Below are 22,409 nucleotides of genomic sequence, written 5' to 3' on the forward strand. Positions count from 1 at the left end.
AAATTACAATAAATTTTAAGATAAACTGATCCACCAGTAATAGAGGTACTGCAGGAACGCACATGCTGTACTTGTGTATCTATGTGTAAGTTCCTTCCTCCGCAACTTGATTATCACGTCACATTAGCATCTATGTCTCTTAATGTGATATGTTTGCAGCTGTACATACCTCAGTAGCCCCCTTCCTTATGCTGTAACTTGGCTGTGAACTGACTATCCTTCTTTATACTGGCTTAGTTTTTTGTTTAATACCCTTTATTATTATTTTTTAGGTGGACATCTTTGTGTACGTGCTTTCTATTAACTATCTGTCTGTATATTCAAACTTATATAATGTTATTTCTAATTTGATAATAGTCACGAGATCAAGGAAGGGTTTTAATTCTCCTGGAAATCACTATATTCTATAAACAGTGAGAACAATGTATGAGCTTGAAGAAGATCAGTAATTCTTGTCAAACATGGGTTTCAACGCAGACTTATAACGTTCAAATCACACTGTACATGGGCAGGTCCAGGAGTGTTATCTGGGCAACACTGCTGGTTTATCACACAGCTTAGTACCGAACAGGTTGCATTATTTACTGGTTAGTACATTTATTTTTCACAAGCAGATATAACATAGAGAATCCTTCGTTGAGAGAAAAGGAGTACCGAACCAACGTCTATCTATCTATCTATCTATAGCCCGACGCCCTAATCCCGCAAAGGGTGGCCGCAGACAAAACGCCTCCAAGTCACTCTGTCACCCACCATTTGACTCCCCTCCCCCCAACTCACCCCTCCCTCCCTCATATACCTCTCAACTCCATCCCTCCACCTCATCCTCGGTCTACCCCTCCCTCTCCCTCCCTCCACCTCACCTACATACACCCTCTTAGTCAGTCTTTCATTCTCCATTCTCTCCACATGTCCAAACCACCTCAGTGTATTTCTCCTAATCTTTTCAACCACATCCACATCTACCCCACAACGTTCCTTCACTTCTTCATTCGTCAACCTGTCCCTCCCTCCACGTCACTCCACATGCTCCTCTCAAGTAACTCATTTCCACTGCTCTCACTCTTGACTTGTTCCCCTCTTGCAATGTCCACGCCTCGCTTCCATACGTCAGGGTAGGGATCGCAATACCATCATGCAGTGACTTCTTAACTTCCATACTCACCTCCCTATTTCTCATCACTGCTTTCAGTGTACCAACGTTATTTGGAAAAATGATGTGGGCAACACACACTTGATACATTACCGTGTCCACCCATGTGGTAAACATCACTGTTTTCACATCATGATGCTCTTGCAATTGCATCGTAATCAATAAAACTATGGAGATTTTTTTTTTTTTATTTGCACCTTACTTGTACTGATCTAACTTGGTGCTACTTCCAATACAAAGTTTTTTCTTTTTCCTTTATCTTTTACCCCTCTCTTTTTTTCTTTCTTTTTTTTTTTTTTTACCTATGTCATTTTGCTTGCCACATAACAGAAAACATTTTGCTTTCCTGTGTGTGCGTCCAACTCCGGTCGTAGACTTCAGCAAGTCCCTTCCCATATTTTTCCTTATGTGTCACATTCACATGCCACCACTTCGGCACCAATACCCACCATTCTTATTCAGTACATGCTAATGCTGTCTCATTCAGGACCGGTGTAATGGCATTAGCAGAGGGACTTTTATGACGCTGGAAGGTCTTGTGGAAGATCGAAGTCAAGCAGACAATTAAAAAAAAAAAAAAAAAAATCAAGCTGTTCCCTGCGGTTGAACTCACGCTTTTTCTGGCAACAGACCACTCCTTTGACCAAACATAAAACATAAGGAAGGAGTGTTTAATACTTTCATTACTGTAATATAATTTTTTTAATATTCATGCTACCCCCAATTTATTTTATTTAGCTTCGAAGACATTTTTCCCTGTGACTGGATTAGTTCCGCTTTTTATTTTTATTGGTTTCCCTTCAGAGTGCAGACTGACTTGGTGTCGAAGAATTTTATGGAAACTTAGATTATTATATCCTCAGTGTGATTTGGTGGTTAATTCGCCCTGTATATGACGTTAAGCCGACTGTCTGCTGTTTGCGTTAGTTACCCATGAAATAAAGTTCTCTTTGGTTTGTGGCAACTCAGAAAACTGTACACTTAAATTTTAAATGGATATCTACGAAGAAGAGGAAGGGTGGGACATTTTCACCGTCTTTCCCGATTTCCGTAGCCTTTACCCAGCTCACTCAGACATATGTTTATATAATTATACTCGTCACCAGCCACTCATCTTTATGTACAGTGTCCTTGGATCCACATGTATGTTACAAGCAGTGTTTAAACTTCTAGCAATATGGCAGTGTTGTGTCTTTTAGTTCGATGTAATGGGTATTCTAACAGGAAATATATGTGAACTCTTAACTAAGAAATTTCCTAACATTTTCTGGATTGCCTGCTTGTAAGTTAGACGTGAAACTTCAGGGACTGTACTCCTATGTGATCATGTTTTGTTGCCAGGATAAGGAATTGTGAATCCCTTTGTCCTTGTACCATGCAGTAGTTATTGCAATCATTCTTTATTGTTTTTGTATACCTGCCTTACTCCACTAATTCCTACCAGTGTTGAGGTTTGTACTGAATGTTAAATGGATATTCTAAATAATAAAACTACTCATCCTGAATGACTTTCAGCATCATTCCCTAGATGTGAGGATTGCCTATGTAATCGCTTCTTGGTACATTAAGAATATGCATAAAATAGATCAGTAAGATTAAAAATTTTCACCATAGTTACATCCTGTCAGTGTAAAAATAGGAAGTTCTAGTCATTCTGCTTTATCCAAGGAGGCGAGCCACTCCCACAGCGTGAATACTGTCATGGTTGCAGTAGAAGTCGATGAGCCATAGTTGTGGGACAGGAAAGAATCTTGGTTACTTATAAAATCAGTCCTTCAGTCTGATGGCACTTGGTCATCAACTGAGGTGAAGGTTAGAAATATTCGTCAGTAGTACAACTAGAAGCAAACCACAATACAGCAAACGTAGGCATTACAGGCTGCTACCAGCATACTCGTGTAGCAGAAATTAGGAATATATCAGTCAATGAACGGTTAGGGACAGAATATTACCTGCTATTCCACTTTTTCGTAATAATGACATTTTTCTAGTATTAATCGCTTATTACAACAGGGTCGCGAAATAACACACCTTTCCATAAGGCTTGTTGACAAATATTATTGCTAATCAGGCGCTACATCTCAGCAGAAAAGATAAAGAAATTTGAGGGCAATCTATGAACACTGTTTAAGCGGAGACACAAACATTCCCAGCACAGACACTACCATCACGGCCACACAAACAACACATTCCACCATCACATCCACCACCATACAGGCACCACGAACACTGTTACCGACATCTCCACCACCAGACAGCACAACCACTGCTATCGCCACCACCACACAGACAGCACAACCACCGCTATCACCACCACCACACAGACAGCACAACCACCGCTATCACCACCACCACACAGACACACACATATAACTCCAGTGTGCACAGTGCCACCACACGTAGGCTCCTGGTCAGCACAGTTTTCCATGGATTATACAGTAAGTTGTTGCTGAATGTGTTCCATTATCACATTTGTTTTCGTACATCAAGTAATATAGACTGAATCACATATGTTAAATCTGCTAGATGGAGGAAGGGGAGACCAAGGATGGGAGAAATGGGGTGAAGAAGTGAATGAGCCAGAGGGTGTGAATTGAAGAAAGGGCAGCCTAATGGCAGCGGACAAAGTGACATGGAGGCGATTTGTTTGTGGCCACTCCTTACGGGATTAAGGCCTCTGGCTATATGTATAGAAAGATCGTTTAGTTTCGTTTATATAGGCTCCAACATGCTTACATACGCCGGCCTTGGTCACCTAATGGAGGCTTTCCATGTTCTTCGATCTCTGGCAGCCTCCCTATTCAGTCCCTTATCCCTGAGGTCACACTTTATGACTTCGTCCCAGGTCTTTTTCGGTCTGCCTCGCAACCCTACCCCTGACGGTCACACTTCTCACTCTCTGCACCCAAATGTCATCTCTCATCCTCTCCACATGCCCAGACCATCTCATTCTACCCCTCCTCATCACAACACCAACACACTCCAGTCCCATCCTTCCTATTAACTCTTCCATCGTAAACCTAGCCCCCCACAGGATACATTTATAGTAACAATAGAGCTGTGGTAGGTAGTATTTCTTCTGTTTTTGTGGTGGTGGTGGTAATGGTGGTGGTTGTTGGGTGTGGTGCTACTCGTGTTAGTTGGTGGTGGTGATGGCGGTGGTGAAAATGATGATGATGATATGTGTGCGTGTATGTGTAAGGCCCTAAAATAATATGGAATGATCTAGAGAGAGAGAGAGAGAGAGAGGATGAACGAAACAGGAGGGGGAGTGGAAGGAGGGGGGTGGGTAGGGGATGTAAGGGGGGAGGGAAGGATGGAGGGGATGGGGGATGTAAGGAGGAGGAAGGGGAGAAGGAGGTGGAGGAAGGGGGCTTTTCAGAGAGGTGGACGGGGGGAGGGAAGGAGGAAGAAGAGAGGTGGAGGGACAAGGAAGGGAAAGAGAGAAATGGGAATAGAGAAGGAGAGATGGAGGGGTGGAGGAGAGGAGGGGTGAAGAAAGAAGGGGTGAGAAAGGGGGGGTGGAAAGAAGCAAGTTAGTGGAGGGGGAGGGAACTAGTGGGGAGAAGGAGGGTGGGGGGAATGGGGGGGGGAAACTCTCCGCCTCCGGGTCAGGGTTGCCAGGTGCGCGCGTTTCGCGCCAGATTGGGCGACTTTGAAAGATGATTTGCGCTTAAATTTGAACGGCTGCGCGTTGCGCTTTTTTGGGCGCTTTTTGAAATGACTGAGAGCGTATTGGGCGATTTTGTGTTATGGATACGTTGTTCATCAAAATAAGAAAAAAAGTAAGAAGACACAACGTATGCCTGATGTACTCAATACTCGTATGACTCAGTACTCCTTGCCCTGCCTCTCCCCAGACGCATTGTGAAGCCCCAGCCAATTAGCATCTCTACCTGACCTACCTTTCCATGACCCCGTGTGTGTGTGTGTGTGTGTGTGTGTGTGTGTGTGTTAGCCATTTGTTTTAATCCTGAATCCTCAAGACTCAAGGCTACGCCTTTCTAGTGAGTGTAAATTTAGTCTTCTTAGTCTCTCTTCATATGAAGTTCTGAATATCAATGTATAATTTTTGTCATTCTTCACTGTGTATTTTCGAACGAATGTAAGTCCATCCCTATACGTTGCTACTACAGCGCTAATGTCCATCACTTATGTGTAGTACAATTAGCACCAGAGTCATAATGACCACCCTGTTCCTCCCCTACATCTACCTCTTTGTCTGAACGCCTCACACCCTTTACCAAGCCTGCCCATCCAACCCTGATCCCATAATTACTGACGACGCAAAGCTCTCCCTCTGCCCCATCTGCCACTCCATACCTTCTGTATTATCCTTCTCTCTCTCTCTCTCTCTCTCTCTCTCTCTCTCTCTCTCTCTCTCTCTCTCTCATCCAGATTGAAGTCCACTGTCTCCACTCATCCTGTTATCCCCCTACCCCTCCCTGGAGAGCAATTACCACCTCCTTGTAAATGTTTCACAGGCGCAGCCGTCTGACCCTCTCTCACCTGACCCCACTCCTCTGGTCTGACTTTTCGATCGCCACCTACTACAACTACTACTACTACTACTAATACCACCAACACACACACACACACACACACACACACACACACACACATACTACGGGTTAATAATAGAGAAGAATGACAATAACTGGCTCTCACCACCCCCAAGACTGATGGAGGAGAGGTGTGTGTGTGTGTGTGTGTGTGTGTGTCATTTTGCTGTCTGCGCTTTTTGGGCGCGTTTTCGGGATGGATTGGGCGCCAACAACAACCACCGACCTGGCAACACTGCTCCGGGTTGAGTCAGTCTGGGTGGAACTGTGAGTGAGAGAAGACACGCAACGCATTTGGTAAGCTGTTTTTTCCTTTTCCATCCCTCTAACTGCTTCGAAGATGTTGTTAATGATTTTGTTTGTATTGTAAGCACTTCTGAGTATATTTAAGGCTTACTCTGATGATTGGAAGCGTAACAGCTAAAAATAGAAGGATAACAGAGATGTGTGTGGTCTTCTGTGTGGAGTTTTAAGGTTGTGATTGTGTGTGTGTGAGTGAGTGAGCTGGGGCGTCTGGTTTTTGGACTGATGTGGAGCTCATGTTTCGGGCGTGGAGTTTTGGCGTTTGGTATATGCATACAAGGATTTTTATGGCTGATATTTTTCGAGTTTTTAGTGTGATAATATTTGCTTCATTTCAGGGTGTGAGTCGGGATAGGGCAGCGTGATGGCATAGTAGAGACTGACATGGAGGCGTTTTATTTCTGGTTTCAAAGCATTTAGCTGTTCAGGGATACCACCACCACCACAGCTACCAAAACTACCACCACCACAGCTACCAAAACTACCACCACCACAACTACCACCACCACAGCTACCACAACCACCCCTACGATCTCTAGTCCAAACTCAAGCATCGCTTTGCTTTTCGGTACTGTCGATGGAGGAGGCCTATCATTGGGTACGAATTTGGTGAGTATGCCAAAGCCTTCATTTTTATTATTATTATTAAATTCATTATTATTATCATTACTACTATTACTACTACTACTATTATTATTATTATTATTATTAAACTATTATTATTATTATTATTATTAAACTACTACTACTAGTAGTAGTAGTAGTAGTAGTAATAATAGTAATATTATTATTATTAATAATATTAAACTATTATTATTATTATTATTATTATTACTTTCTTTTACTATACAGTATAACTATGTTTGTATTTTCTGCTTGCTGCTTCCATACAGCCTCTTATAGCTTGAGGGGCATTTCTGGTGGGGTTAGGTATATTAACTTTAACAATTAAATTCTGAAGTCATTTTAAGGTTAAATTTGACTATAGACCTTTCACATTAACTTGGACCAGATTTTCGTTCTTTTGTAGCTTATCACATAGCTCAGTGGCAGAGAAAGTCAGTGGTATGGCTCTTCATTCTTCCCAGGGCACTTCGTGACTAGCCTCATATTCTAGTATTAATCTAGTATTGCAACTTAGCATTCAAGATTGGGTGATGGCAGTTTCAAGCCAAGTTAGAGTAAAAGCAGGATTGTAACCAAGAACTGACTCCTAACTCCTAAGGTTCATCAGAGTCCATGCAACCACAACTTTGTATCTGAGTTGTGAGAATGACATATCAGTAAAACCGGCTGTAATAACAAAAATCTGTTGCTAATATTTTACTGGAATCAACATCATCCACACTGCATTTCTTACCCCAGGGTAGGTTGAAATAGGGTCCAGAGAGCCTGAAAAAAATTGACAGTGAGATACTAACCAAAGTCTGCCCAGTTGAATAAGCCACACTCCCACTCACTCACCATTCAAGCCCCTGGAATCAAGGAGCTAAAATGTTTGCTGAGCCCCTGAGCATGGTGAAGCAGAGTAAATGGCATTATACATATTTTCCTCTACTCTGGCCTAAAACTGCTCTCTCCATCTTTTTTTTTTTTTTGCGGAGGTGTAACAAGATATTAACCCAAACATGATGTCGGCCACGAAGTATAATGAAACGGGTGTATAGTTGTAGCCTTGTCATTTTGCTTTTGAGCTGCGTGAAATAAACTGCAAAAGGTCAAATTTAGGCCTGGTTGAGGTAAAAAGACTTGTGAAAAAAATGTATTCCTTTGAAACCAAACGGCCATACACTTTTCTTGAACCTGGCTTACAATGCTGTCTTGAAAATGGAGTTGTAAGGGCAGATTGACAATAGAAAATAATGCCACACTCCTTTCATTTTAATTTGTTCCTTAAGTGACACATCTCAGTCTTGAATACTTAGCTGTAACAAAAGCTTATTAGAATACAGATATGCTCTTCTTTTCAACTTAGTCTAAACTTTGTCTAACTATCTTAAATTTTGAGTTGTAACAAGAAGAGAACATTAAAATATAATGCTCATCACGAAGAAGTAGATAGATAGATAACTAGCCATAGCATTATATTATTTTACCACACAACTTTAAGATTATCAAGGACAAGTTAAGGTACAAGGTAGGAGTAGTCTTATCTATTGTATATTTCTACTGTATGTCTGCTGTAAATGTAACTTTGTACTATATCTTCACAATATTTACAGTGGTGTTAGAATGATGGCTCTGGGTTCGAGTGGATATGAAAGAAGTATCGAGACAGCCTGGTTCCAAAGAGGAGAGGCTGATGGTCTGGCTTAAGAAAAGTGATGGGAGACTGTCCAGAGAGCTCTAGTAATTTAGGGTCCTTGACTGCTTGGAGGAGAGTGGCAGACTTCTGTTGAGATAGGTACAGTACTGTAGTGCGTTTGTTTTAACCAGATAACTTCCCCAAACATTTTCTATCTATCTATTACCAGACGCCTCAATCCCGTTTGGGGTGGCCACAAACAAATTGCCTCCAAGTCGCCCTGTCCCCCGCCAATTCACTGCCCTGCTCCCAACTTACACCCCCCTCTCTCATATACCTCTCCACCCCATCCCTCCATCTCATCCTCGGCCTCCCCCTCCCTCTTCCCCCCTCCACCTCACTCACATACACTCTCTTCGTCAGTCTTTCACCCTCCATCCTCTCCACATGGCCAAACCACCTCAGTGTGTTCCTCATAACGCTTCCTATCACATCCACATCCACACCACAACGCTCCTTTATATCCTCATTCGTCAGCCTGTCTCTCCACGTGACTCCACAGGCTCCTCTTAAATAACTCATTTCCACTGCTCTCACTCTTGACTTGTGTCCTTCCAACAATGTCCAAGCTTCACTTCAGTACGTTAGAGTTGGTATCACAATACTGTCATGTAGTAACTTTTTCACTTCCATGCTCACTTCCCTGTTTCTTATCACTGCTTTCAAGGAACCAGCAACCTTTCTTCCCTGCTGTACCCTTTCGAGCACTTCACCCTGCAAACCTCCATCCTTACTCATCACACCACCCAAATACTTAAACGTACTCACATTTTCCAATTCCTCACCATCCAACCTCGCTGTACATTCACTAACTTCACCTCTCTCAAAGACCATCACTTTACTCTTCCCTACATTCACCTTTAGGTTCCGTTTCTTACACACTCTCCCAAACTCATCCACCAAGCCTTGCAGCTGTCCTTCGTCTTCACCCAACAACACAGTATCATCTGCAAACAACAGTACAGGGAGTTTCCAAACACTATCCTCTCTCACGAGGGCCACTCCAACATCCACTACCCTACCTTGTACCTCTTTTATTACCCCATCCATGTACAGATTGAACAACCATGGAGACATGACACGTCCCTGTTTCAAACCAACTTTCAAAGAGAAAAATTCACTTAGTTCACCATCCACACGCACTGCAGCCTTCGCACCATCGTACATACTCTTCACAGCATTCAACAACTTCCCATCTACTCCATATATTCTTAACACTTTCCACAATCCTTGTCTATCCACCCTGTCATATGCTTTCTCCAAATCCATGAAAGCCGCATACAACTTCTTTCCCTTCTCTAGAAACTTTTCCACTAAAGATCTAAGAATGAATATCTGATCCACACAACCTCTTCCCTTCCTAAAACCTCCCTGTTCTTCTCCAACTAATTCCTCTGTTCTTTCTCTAACTCTGTCAATAAGTATCCTACCATACATTTTTCCTATTATACTAAGAAGACAAATGCCCCTATGATTACCACACACTTCTTTTTCCCCTTTTCCTTTGTACAAGGGAATAATTATACCTGACTTCCAATCCTCCGGGACTCTACCTTCCTCCCAGGCCAATCTGCATATTTTCCACATCCATTCTACTACTATCTCTCCCCCATGCTTCAGCATTTCACCACACACTCCATAAATTCCTGGGGCTTTCCCCGATTTAACTTTCTTCATTGCTTCCACAACTTCTATCCTACTGATTTCTTCCTGTCTTCTCACCTCCCTCCTTCTCCCAGCCATTCCCCAGCCACTTATACTCGCATTACTTCCATCCTCTACGTTCAACAATTCCTTAAAGTGTTCTCTCCATCTGCTCACTTTTTCTCCCTTCTCCACTAGTAATCTACCATTTTTATCTTTCACTCCCCTGCTAACTTCACTTCCACCCTGTCTTACTCTTTTCACTTCTCTCCAGAACATTTTCTTACAGTCCCCTCCACTTTACACTCAAATTCCTTCCAAATTCCTCATCCACTCTCTTCTTACTCTCTCTTACTAATCTTTTCACCTCTCTCTTCCTTTCCACATATAACTCTCTCTTCCACCTCTCAACTTCTTCCACGCCCCTATTTCTCATCCATTCATTGTATGCTTTCTTCTTTTGTGCCACAGCCTGTTTCACCTCTTCAGTCCACCACGCTGTTCCTTGCACCCCCCTCCGTCTTCTCTTCCTTCCACACACCACATCACATGCTGCACATATATCTTCTGTAAATATCTTACACATACCTTCCACGTCTCCCATCTGCTCCAATTCATATTTGCCCAATCGTTCCTCCACTTCTCTCTTATACTCTGCCTTTTTCTCATCCTCTTGTAACCTTTCCACTCTCCTTGCAATTACTCCTTCCTCTCGTCTTTCCCTTCTTCGATTCCACCATCTTGCTTGCAATTGTTAAAATGTAGTCAGTTAATTATGGAAGGTTGAATTGACTAAGAACCTCATTGCTACATTATAACTAAGGCTAATTATATTTCATCTATCAGTCTATTGCCAGATGCCTTAATTTCATAAGGGGTGGCCACAGACAAACTGCCTCCACATCGCTCTATCCTCTGGCATTTGGCTGCCTTCCCTCCAACTCTCACCCCCCTCTCTCATACAGTATATCTCTCCATTCCATCCCTCCATCTCATCCTTGGTTTCTCCCTCCACTTCATTCACGTACATTCCTAGTCAGTCTCTTACTCATGCAACCACAATTTGTTGATGTAAGAATGTTAGTTCTGTCCAGTGAAAACAAACTGGCCATAATAACCAAGGAGACTCATCCCTACTGCAGGTCAGGAATAGTATGACAGGGATAGCAAGGCAGGGGCAGGATGGGAGGACAGGGCAGGGTTAGCAGGGCAGGGTTGGCAGGACAGGGTAGGGAGGGTAGGAAGGGCAAGACAGGAATGGCAGGGCAGGGTAGTAATAGCAGTGCAGGAATGGCAGGAAAGGGCAGGGGAGGACACGGAAGGGCAGGGGAGGTAGGGCAGAGGATAGCAAGAGTGCAGGGGAGGGAATGGCAGAGCATGGCATAGGTGCGGGGGTGGACATGGACAGTGATGGCAGGGTAGCAGTGCAGGGGGGGCATGGCAAAGCAGAGGGGCATGGCAAAGCAAGGGGGGCAAGGCAAAGCAAAGGGGGCAAGGCAAAGCAAGGGGGTTATGGCAAAAATGGCAGGGTAACAGTGCAGGTGGGGCATGGCAAAGTACGGGTGCACGGTAGGACAAGGATGCAAGGCAGGGCAAAGGAACAGGGCGGGTGTGAAAGGCAGGGAAGGAGTACAGGGAAAGGATGCAAGAAAGGGCAGGGAAAGGGTGGTCAGATCAGGGTAGGGCTGGGTAAGGGTGTGGGGCAGGGTTAGGTAAGGGTAAAGGAACAAGGCAGTTAAAAAGGATAGGGCAGGGCAGGGCAAGGCAGGACAAGGCAGGGCAGAGGACAGGAAAGATAGCAGAGCAGGGTGGATTGCAAGGTGGTGGTGGTGGTGGTAGGGTGGGTTGCAGGGTAATGGTGGTGATGGTGGCATTGTGGAATGCAGGGTCATGGTGGCAGGGTGGGTTGGAGGGTGGTAATGATGATGGCAGGGTGGATTGCAAGATGATGGCAGAGGTGATGGTTGTTGCAGAGTGGGTTGCAGGATGGTGGTGGTGGTGGTAAGGTGGGTTGCAGGATAGTGGTGGTGGTGGTGGTAAGGTGGGTTGCAGGATGGTGGTGGTGGTGGTGGTGGTAAGGTGGGTTGCAGGATAGTGGTGGTGGTGGTGGTAAGGTGGGTTGCAGGATAGTGGTGGTGGTGGTGGTAAGGTGGGTTGCAGGATGGTGGTGGTGGTGGTGGTAAGGTGGGTTGCAGGATGGTGGTGGTGGTGGTGGTAAGGTGGGTTGCAGGATGGTGGTAGTGGTGGTGGTAAGGTGGGTTGCAGGATGGTGGTGGTGGTGGTGGTAAGGTGGGTTGCAGGATGATGGAGGTGGTGGTGGTGGTAGGGTGGGTTGCAGGGTGGTGGATGTGGTGGTGGTGGTAGGGTGGGTTGCAGGGTGGTGGAGGTGGTGGTGGTGGTAGGGTGGGTGGCAGGTTGTTGTTGTTGGTGGTGGGGGTGCTGGCAGGGTGGGTAGCAGGATAGTGGTGGTGGTGGCAGGGGGGTGGGTAGCAGGATAGTGTGTGGTGATAGGGAGGTTGAATGGGTGGTATGGTGAGGAGGAGGAAAGGGAAGAAAGAGAAGAGGAGGTAGTGGATGGAGGGAGGGAGAGTAATACAATACATAACAATACATATGTGAAATATTAATACACATAGAAAACAACACGCATCTGTTTTCATTCGTAGTGTGATGCCTACAAGAGATATACTGTAATTAGGTAATGCTTCTCCAGAAACTGCTTGGTAGATTTTAAAAAAATAAAAATAAACACTAACTGTGAAGTCCATTTCAGTTATTCCTAATTTAAGATTTGTCACTATGCACAGTTTTCTAATAATGTCAGTCAAAATATAGTCACTTTTCACATAATATATTTCTTAATCACAAAAGTATGCTGTGAAAGATCAAGGTTAATTAAACTAACACTGATATCTGTATAAATTTAAAAATATTACCAGTTTAAACTGTCTTTCCATTTAGCGTTAATACATGTCTTGATAATTGCTCTCCTGAATATGATCCTTCTTGCTGGGACATAATAACTTTAAGAAATATTCACCTATCCACAGTTTACAGGAATACAGTACATATAAATGAGGAATTACTTTTGCTGGCATTATACACAAGTGAAAGTAGCAAAATTTTGCATACTCTGTTTGTACTAGTGTGGAAAACATGCCATTAGATCTCAGATGAATGTGTTGAAATATATTTCAGTCTTGTGCATATATATATTGAAGTCCTGCAGTAACTTCGAAATACAGAGTGCATGATGGGTTTGAAGAAGCAGTTCAGTATTATTGTGCTGTGTGAATTGTATCATTTACAAAGGCTCCAACATGCTTGCATGCAATGGCCTCGGTCACCTAATGGCAGCTCATCTCACTGCTTGGTCTCTGGCAGCCTTCCTACTCAGTCCCTTATTCCTGAGGTCACATTCTATAACCTCATCCAAGGTCTTTTTCAGTCTGCCTCTCACAACCCTGCTCCCGATGTTCACACTTCTCACCTTCCTTACCCGATTGTTATAAAAATGTGGTGCTGAGGAGACAGCTTCATGCGGTGGCATTGATATAACCAGGCCATGTCCAGTGAAAAGGTCCAGATGCCCACTTACTGACCATTTAAGCCCTTGGAATCCTGACTCTAACTCACAGGTCTATCTGCATATATTTTTCTCTACATAAGCACATCATAATTATCTGCTTGATGACTTTCCCATTCCAGACCAACACCAGTGCAATAACAGCTGGTGTTCTCAATGCAAAAAAATCCCTCTTAGCTAAACACACAGACACAGGACAACCAAGGGACTCTCAATCAAGAAAACAAGAATACATAAACATCATAAACCACCACACCCCAATAACACCTCCACACAGACTTAGGAGGCTGCCTTCCCCAACCTTCAGCCTCACTGTGTACGGTACCTTTCTTGTCACCCCAGGTTCATCCACCAGGTAAATCTGATAGACTGCAGACATTTTTTTTTTTTGAAGCCTTATTTCATATTTGCTGCTGCCATGTGATCCAACTCTTGTTATCCCCAGATGATATTGTTCTTATTATCAGCCAGATAATTTTTTAAATCAAAGTTTGGAAGGAAAGAACTAATGTGTAATAAATTTTTCAGGTGCATGATATGATTCAGCCATGGAAACTGCCTATGGAGAGGGGGAAGCGGGGAGAAGAAGGCCAAATTAATATCAACCATCAGCCAAATTAATACCAACCAGCTGCCTCATTAATACCAACCAGCTGCCAAATTACGGTAATACTAACCATCTCTGGTAAGTGTCAGAATCTGTCTCTGTTCTGTTCTTGCTGTGGTCCCAACCTCATGTGGACAAGAAGCCAGAAGTTACCTTTCTCCTACAGTCCATCCTCTTTTCAGAATAGAGAATTGAAGGAAAGGGAGACCAAGGATCAGATGGAAGAGTGGAGAGGTAAATGAGAGAGGGCTGTGTGAGGCGAGGGAAGGGCAGCAAAATGGCAGGGGACAGGGCGACATGGAGGCAATTTGTTTGTGGCCACCATTTATTGGATTAAGGCTTCTGGATATAGATAGGCAGATACAGTAGATAGCGTAAATTTATTCAAACCAGGGACCAGTATCTCAGTTTGTGTATATTTGATATTTTGCTGAGTAGATAAAGATGACAGGGATAGATAAAAAATGATTGGATGAGTTTTGTATGGAGGAGTACATGAGGAGGGTTGACAGCACTTATTTAACTTCAGAGGTATAGGATGGATTATCTGATGGGTATTTTGAACTGCATATGTGTGTGGATAGTTATACCTGTGTGGTGGTATCAGGATTCCAGGGGCCTGAATGGTGTGTGGGAGCTTGGTTCATTTGGCATCCCATTGAGACAGTAGGTTTCATTATTATTATTTGTATCTATCTTCATTATTTTTTGTACTTTACCTCATCACACAAGGATGGGGAAAAGGTGCTGGATTTTTATTCTTGTTTTGGATATGACAACTTTTATTTTGCATGAGACCTTCTGATGAGGTCATATACAGTGGTTTATACTTGCTACCACCAGATTGTTTTATTCATATTAGGAGAGCCATAATTGTGGAGGAATTAAATCTATCTACAGCCCTGTTTCCCACTATACTGTAGCTTCCATTCGGTGCTGAGTTGCTGAGATGTAACAAAAAATTAAGACATGACTAATGTTAGTCATTAAGAGTTATGTAAATAATGCAGAGTCGTAGTATGATCTTGCTCTGCAGTCCACCATCTTCCTTTCTGGGAAGAAGGAAGTACTTGAGGGACTATAACCAGGAAGTTGAGCCAGACAAATGATGTAAAATAGATCAGTTCATCTTAGGTCTTGTGTACTAGATGTTGTAGTATTTGCAACCCCAGACTCATCAGAACATTTACCCAGTGGACAGCAGACAGAGCTACCCTGCTGTAGTCCACTATTCTCCTGTTGGGAGATGGGGATAAGATTGAGAAATGTTAATATAATCAGGCAGCCCCCCCATCCTATCAGTGCCACTCCAGCACCAGTACTATAGGGGTTACTTAAAAACAATAGGAGTTAATTAAGATCTGTAGTGAACTCCACAGACAAAGGGTTAAATTATCGACAGACCTGAGAATATCTCCTAAAACTTGCCATATTTTCAGGGTCTATTTTTATTACTCATGCTGCTGTTCCTGCTGCTGCTGTTGCTCTTGTTACTGCTACTGCTGCTAGGAATGGTGGTGGTGGTGCTGATGCTGCTGTTTGGGTTGTTGGTGCTGCTGTTGGTGCTGTTGCTGTTGTTGCTGCTGCTGCTGTTGCTGTTGTTGCTGCTGCTGCTGTTGCTGTTGTTGTTGCTTCTGCTGCTACTATACTGCCACCCTTCTGAAATGTGAGTTAGACATTTTTTGGTTCATCCACCTTAACATGGCAGAGATAAAACCTTTGACAGCCTAATCCCAGTGCTCAGTAAGACAAGGATACCAACACTGTGGCTGTTAATCCTTTCCAAATCACTTCTGAACCAAGTTAAGGTGGACAGTGTGTGTTAACAGTTGCTCCCCTACTTAACAAAATTTTTATTGAGAATTCCTCACCCCATTCTTGGGTGGGAATAGGAGGTAGGGCTGATGATGATAATAATAATGCCTAATGATGATAATTATGCTCAACACCAGTGCTAGGCTCCATAACCAGATCATTCCACCACTAGGGTATACAAGGCCAGTTAAATTAATTTAGGTACTCATTTTACTTGCTAAATGACGATGATGATGACAGTAGGATGATGCGGTGCCAGGAACCAATCCCTGGCACTGACAGGCTGGCAGCTTATTAGAAAAGATGCTGACTGCAAGGCCTAATAATATCTCAAGCTAGTCTCAAGTTAGTCTTTAATCTCGTCAACAACAGTTTGTAGCTCAAATATTTGTAAGTGGGAGAGCAGCTGTCTTTATTGCAGTTAACATCAGATGGTTTTATTCAGCCAGGAGTGATTCTTGGGGGTTTAAGGACAATAATGCACTTCTATCTATCTATCTATAGCCCGACGCCCTAATCCCGCAAAGGGTGGCCGCAAACAAAACGCCTCCAAGTCACTCTGTCACCCACCAATTGACTACCCTCCCCCCAGCTCACCCTCTTGATTTATTTATTTATATTAGTTTATTTTCAATTGTCATAGTCTGTGCACCGTAACTTAGGCCAGTTTTTTTTTTTTTTTTTTTTTTCATGTAACTCAGTGGTATAATAACACACAACATAATTTCTTTGCAAACCTCCTATGCCACCTAAAAGACATCCCAGTGAATTATGCATGTGATTATTGACTGATTATTAGCATCATTATTTTTATCGTTAAAGTATACTCGTATTACTAGATGTGCAGTGGACAGATTTTTATAGCCTGTGATTTGCACAGTTGTTTCAGTTCATACACTTCAGATTAGCATACCGGATTACCTTACTGGATTAGCATACTAGATCAGCATACTGAATTAGCATACTGTACTGGTATACTGTAAGCTCCAAAATATGATAATAAATTTTCCAAAAATTTCCACTTACTGTACCAATATAATTTTTAACTTAAATTTCCCTCAGCATTATCTGCATTTGAGATTATTCCCTGAGCTTTTGGAGGTCACTGCTATGTTTTCCGTTTGTCACCCACACAAATTGACGCTATATGATGTCGGCATTGCTCATTGATTACAAACCTTGGCCCTGTCAATTCCCCCGTGTCTGTAATTAACCTTATCAATCCATCAAAGCGAGTGCGACAGGAAAAGCAGTTACAGTACAGTATTCTTCACATCAAATAGAAATTGGACATATTTTTGAAAATGTGCGAAAGATTTTAGTAACATTAGTACCAAGTGTGGTGCAGAAAAAACTGCCGTATATGACCTAAGGCAGCAGAGTGATATATAAATTATTAAAGCTTTATGCTGGAAGCTAGAACACTAAGTCTACATGTAAAAAATAAGCTCCAAATCAGCTTGAGAAGATTAAAGTTATACACTGGCAGTAAATGAATGAAAAACCTGCATCATAAAAACAAGCTAGAAAAAAATCTTGTTGAATTACTTGCTATTGTGCAGTTTGGCTTCCCCTTCCAATAAACCGTATAGCATAGCCCCAGTTACTTTTGCTACTAGTGGGGACTTCAGGGAGTCATTCTTTCTTAGGGGGTTGCTATCACAGGTCTTTAGTTCCTTTATTTTTTACAACCCAGGCAATGCTTCAGTGATGGGCTATTGCCCTTATCTGGCTATCACAAGCTGGACGCTGCACACTGTGTCCACATCTATGAGATGTTGGACCACATATTCCCAGCCACCCATTCATTGACCAAATTTTTGTTTCCCCTACTGACTGATGTAATACCTTATGGGGCTATATCCAGCAGGAGTGCCCTAACTTCTTACACCACCATGTGTCTGTCTAGTTGTATGTTAGCACCAAGTGTAGTAAATTATATCCTGGGTAGCAAGAAGACACTTTGCTTGTCACTCAGTGTAGTCATGCGATGTCTACTTTGGTTAGTAGTCAGATCAAGCAACCAATTTCATTACATCCTGCTTTTACCTGAACTGAAAGAAGACATCATTGCCAGATTCACGTAATGCAACTAAGGTTAGAATCAACTAGCCAGCAGTATGCTGCCACAGGCTATAAAATATGTTCGATGACTCCTTTCCTGAGAATGAGCAAAAGTATGTAGACACTTCTCTGCCGGCTGTAACAACGGAAGATGTTTGAAATATTTTTTATTGTATGGACTGCAGACCAAAGTTTCTGTTCTTTCATAGTCCACCATTCTCCTTTAGGGGACTTGTAAAGAAACTGAAGGCTGTTAGTATAACTTGACAGCTTCAATATCAGTTCATTACCATATGAAGGTGTCTGTTCCAAGCATCAGTAAAAAGAGAAGGAATGTTACTTACCTATCATTTGGGGAAGAGTGATAAATATGAAATACAAGTTAATGCTGGCAGAGTATTGTTGGTATACTTTTGCACATGCCTGTACATCACAAGCAGATGCAGTAAGTCCTGGTTATATGCCACAGATGCTAAACAATTATATTCCAGTATTTAGTTTCTCTCGCATTGACTGTGATTCTTAGTACTGTAGTTAAAATGAGCCTGGGACCACCACAACATCATGCATTATCAGTCCAAAAGATCATAAATAAATGTGGCATATAAAAGGACTCTCTGGCAAAAGCCATAGTGCTTTTTTACCAAACATTAAAAATATGTGTTTTGCATATATCATCCTACAGGAATTATTGATATTGTTGTATTATATTTTGATACCTGTTTTCCTGTATTGATGTTATTTTTGCATTTTTACTATTATCGTGTCATAGTGATATACTGCACAGTCTGCCACAGGAAAAAAAATGTGCTGAAGAAAAATGCACCTCTAGTCCTTGTTTGGAAGATTTTTAAATGGCAACATGTCAACTATGAAACTGTCTTCCTCAGTGTCTATTTCCTTCTGCCTATGACCTCCAATCTTTTAAATGCAATGTGTGAGGGAATTTCAGAATTAAGAGATCCTGAATTTGGCTCTCTCTTGATTATTTTTTCATGCAGCTTTCAGTTTCTTCTTTCAGAATTAAGAGATCTTGAATTTGGCTCTCTTTTGATTATTTTTTCATGCAGCTTTCAGTTTCTCTTTCTCAGCATTAAAAAAAATAAAAATACTGCCCTGAATGGCCTTGAGAAAATAAAAATTAACGAGCATCTTCAGTTAACATACATTTATGTCAGACTAATGAGCAACTTGCCTTGTTCCCTTCATTTATATCCAAGAATAACTGTCATTCTGAGTTGATTCTCTTCATTAAACATTGCCAGTTGATTCCCTTCATTTATGTAAGAGATTATTGAGTTTCTTTTCTCCTTTCATTTATACCAACATTTGTCATTATTGTGGTTTACGTTTTTTGTTAATATACTGTATATACCAGTATATTTTTTTCCTGTGTCCAACTGTACATTTGTTTATATTGTGATATTGGTATGTTTTTTGGGTGCTTTTTTATTTCTGTTGACATATTCTGTAGTCACTTTGCTTTCAACTGACAGAGAGTCATAACCTCTTAGCTTGAATCATGGCCATGTGCAGTCAGACTGGGGAGTTAATTTGCCTAGTAACCAAGGAGTCTCATCCTTACCTCATCTATCTATCTGTCTCTATCTATCTATTGCCAGACGCCTCAATCCCGTTCGGGGTGGCCACAAACAAATCGCCTCTAAGTCGCTCTGTCCCCCGCCATTTCACTGCCCCTCTCCCAACTCACACACCTCTCTCTCATATACCTCTCCACCCCATCCCTCCATCTCATCCTCGGCCTTCCCCTCCACTTCACTCACATACACTCTCTTCGTCATTCTTTCACCCTCCATCCTCTCCACATGGCCAAACCATCTCAGTGTATTCCTCCTAACGCTTCCTATCACATCCACATCCACACCACAACGCTGCTTTATATCCTCATTTATCAGCCTGGCTCTCCATATGACTCCACAGGCTCCTCTTAAATAACTCATTTCCACTGCTCTCACTCTTGACTTGTCCTTCCAGCAACGTCCAAGCTTCATTTCCATACGTTAGAGTTGGTATCAGAATACTGTCATGTAGTAACTTTTTCACTTCCATGCTCGCTTCCCTGCTTCTTATCACTGCTTTCAAGGAACCAGCAACCTTTCATCCCTGCTGTACCTTTTCAAGCACTTCACCCTCCAAACTTCCATCCTTACTTATCACACTACCCAAGTACTTAAACGTACTCACATTTTCCAATTCCTCACCATCCAACCTCACTGTACATTCACTGACTTCACCTCTCTCAAAGACCATCACTTTACTCTTCCCTACATTCACCTTTAGATTCCTTTTCTTACACACTCTCCCAAACTCATCCACCAAGCCTTGCAGCTGTCCTTCGTCTTCACTCAACAACACAGTATCATCTGCAAACAACAGCACAGGGAGTTTCCAAACACTACCCTCTCTCACCATGGCCACTCCAACATCCACTACCCCACCTTGTACCTCTTTCATTACCCCATCCATGTACAGATTGAACAACCATGGAGGCATGACACACACCCCTGTTTCAACCCAACTTTCAATGAGAAAAATTCACTCAGTTCACCATCCACACGCACTGCAGCCTTAGCACCATCATACATACTCTTCACAGCATTCAACAACTTCCCATGTACTCCATATATTCTTAATACTTTCCACAATCCTTGTCTATCCACCCTGTCATATGCTTTCTCCAAATCCATGAAAGCTGCATACAACTTCTTTCACTTCTCTAGAAACTTTTCCACTAAAGATCTAAGAATGAATAGCTGATCTACTCAACCTCTTCCCTTCCTAAAGCCTCCCTGTTCTTCTCCAACTAATTTCTCTGTTCTTTCTCTAACTCTGTCAATAAGTATCCTACCATACACTTTTCCTATTATACTAAGAAGACAGATGGCCCTATGATTACCACACACTTCTTTTTCCCCTTTTCCTTTGTACAAGGGAATAATTATACTTGACTTCCAGTCCTCTGGGACTCTACCTTCCTCCCAGGCCAATCTGCATATTTTCCACATCCATCCTACTACTATCTCTCCCCCATACTTCAGCATTTCACCACACACTCCATAAATTCCTGGGGCTTTCCCCAATTTAACTTTCTTCATTGCTTCCGCAACTTCTATCCTACTGATTTCTTCCTGTCTTCTCACCTCCCTCCTTCTCCCAGCCATTCCCCAGCCACTTATACTCGCATTACTTCCATCCTCTATGTTCAACAATTCCTTAAAGTGTTCTCTCCATCTGCTCACTTGTTCTCCCTTCTCCACTAGTAATCTACCATTTTTATCTTTCACTCCCCTGCTAACTTCACTTCCACCCTGTCTTACTCTTTTCACCTCTTTCCAGAACATTTTCTTACAGTCCATCCACTTTACACTCAAGTTCCTTCCAAATTCCTCATCCGCTGTCTTCTTACTCTCTCTTACTAATCTTTTCACCCCTCTCTTTCTTTCTACATATAAATCTCTCTTCCGCCTCTCAACTTCTTCCACGCCCCTATTTCTCATCCATTCATTGTATGCTTTCTCCTTTTGTGCCACAGCCTGTCTCACCTCTTCAGTCCACCACGCTGTTCGTTGCACACCCCTCTGTCTTCTCTTCATCCCACACACCACATCACATGCTGCATATATTTCTTCTGTAAATATCCTGCACACACGTTCCACGTCTCCCATCTGCTCCAATTCATATTTGCCCAATCGTTCCTCCACTTCTCTCTTATACTCTGCCATTTTCTCATCCTCTTGTAACCTTTCCACTCCTTACAAATACTCCTTCTTCCCGTCCTTCCCTTCTTCTATTTCTCCATTCTTATCTCATCACTAAGGCTTATTGAATTTTATACACCTACAACTTAATACTGAAGTTATGAAAGTGGCTTGGTTCTGTCAGATGAAAACAGACTGACTATAGTTGTGTTTTTACATGTTTTATTTCTTGTGCCACGTAACTGTATGTCCATTATTTGTACATGTCTATTCTTACTTGTAACTGTATGGGATAATGTGCCCCTGTCTTGTCATTTTCAACTGTGTTAAATTGTGAATCGATCTTGTGCTGCCCCAGTGGCCTGACATATTCTAGCACTGTGTGAGTTTCAAATCACACATGTAGTACAAGTTCCTTTTCCAGGTTTAATATTTGCCATATAGTTATACATTTTTAAGCTTGTGAAAGAACAAATTTGCCTCTCATGTCCCTTCCTAAGATCTGTTGATTCAAGATAGCTCAGAAATCTGCATTAATATGTTAAGCAGAGTGTTCTATGTAGTAAGCAATATTAAGTAGGATATAGTTGATAAAGCTAAGGTTTGTATTAGCACAGGCAATTGTTTATATATTTTAAGAGTTAATGATAT

This window comes from Coenobita brevimanus, chromosome 46 (assembly GCF_032717465.1).
Source record: "Coenobita brevimanus isolate Jiangsu-jjx chromosome 46, ASM3271746v2, whole genome shotgun sequence".
NCBI lineage: Eukaryota > Metazoa > Arthropoda > Malacostraca > Decapoda > Coenobitidae > Coenobita > Coenobita brevimanus.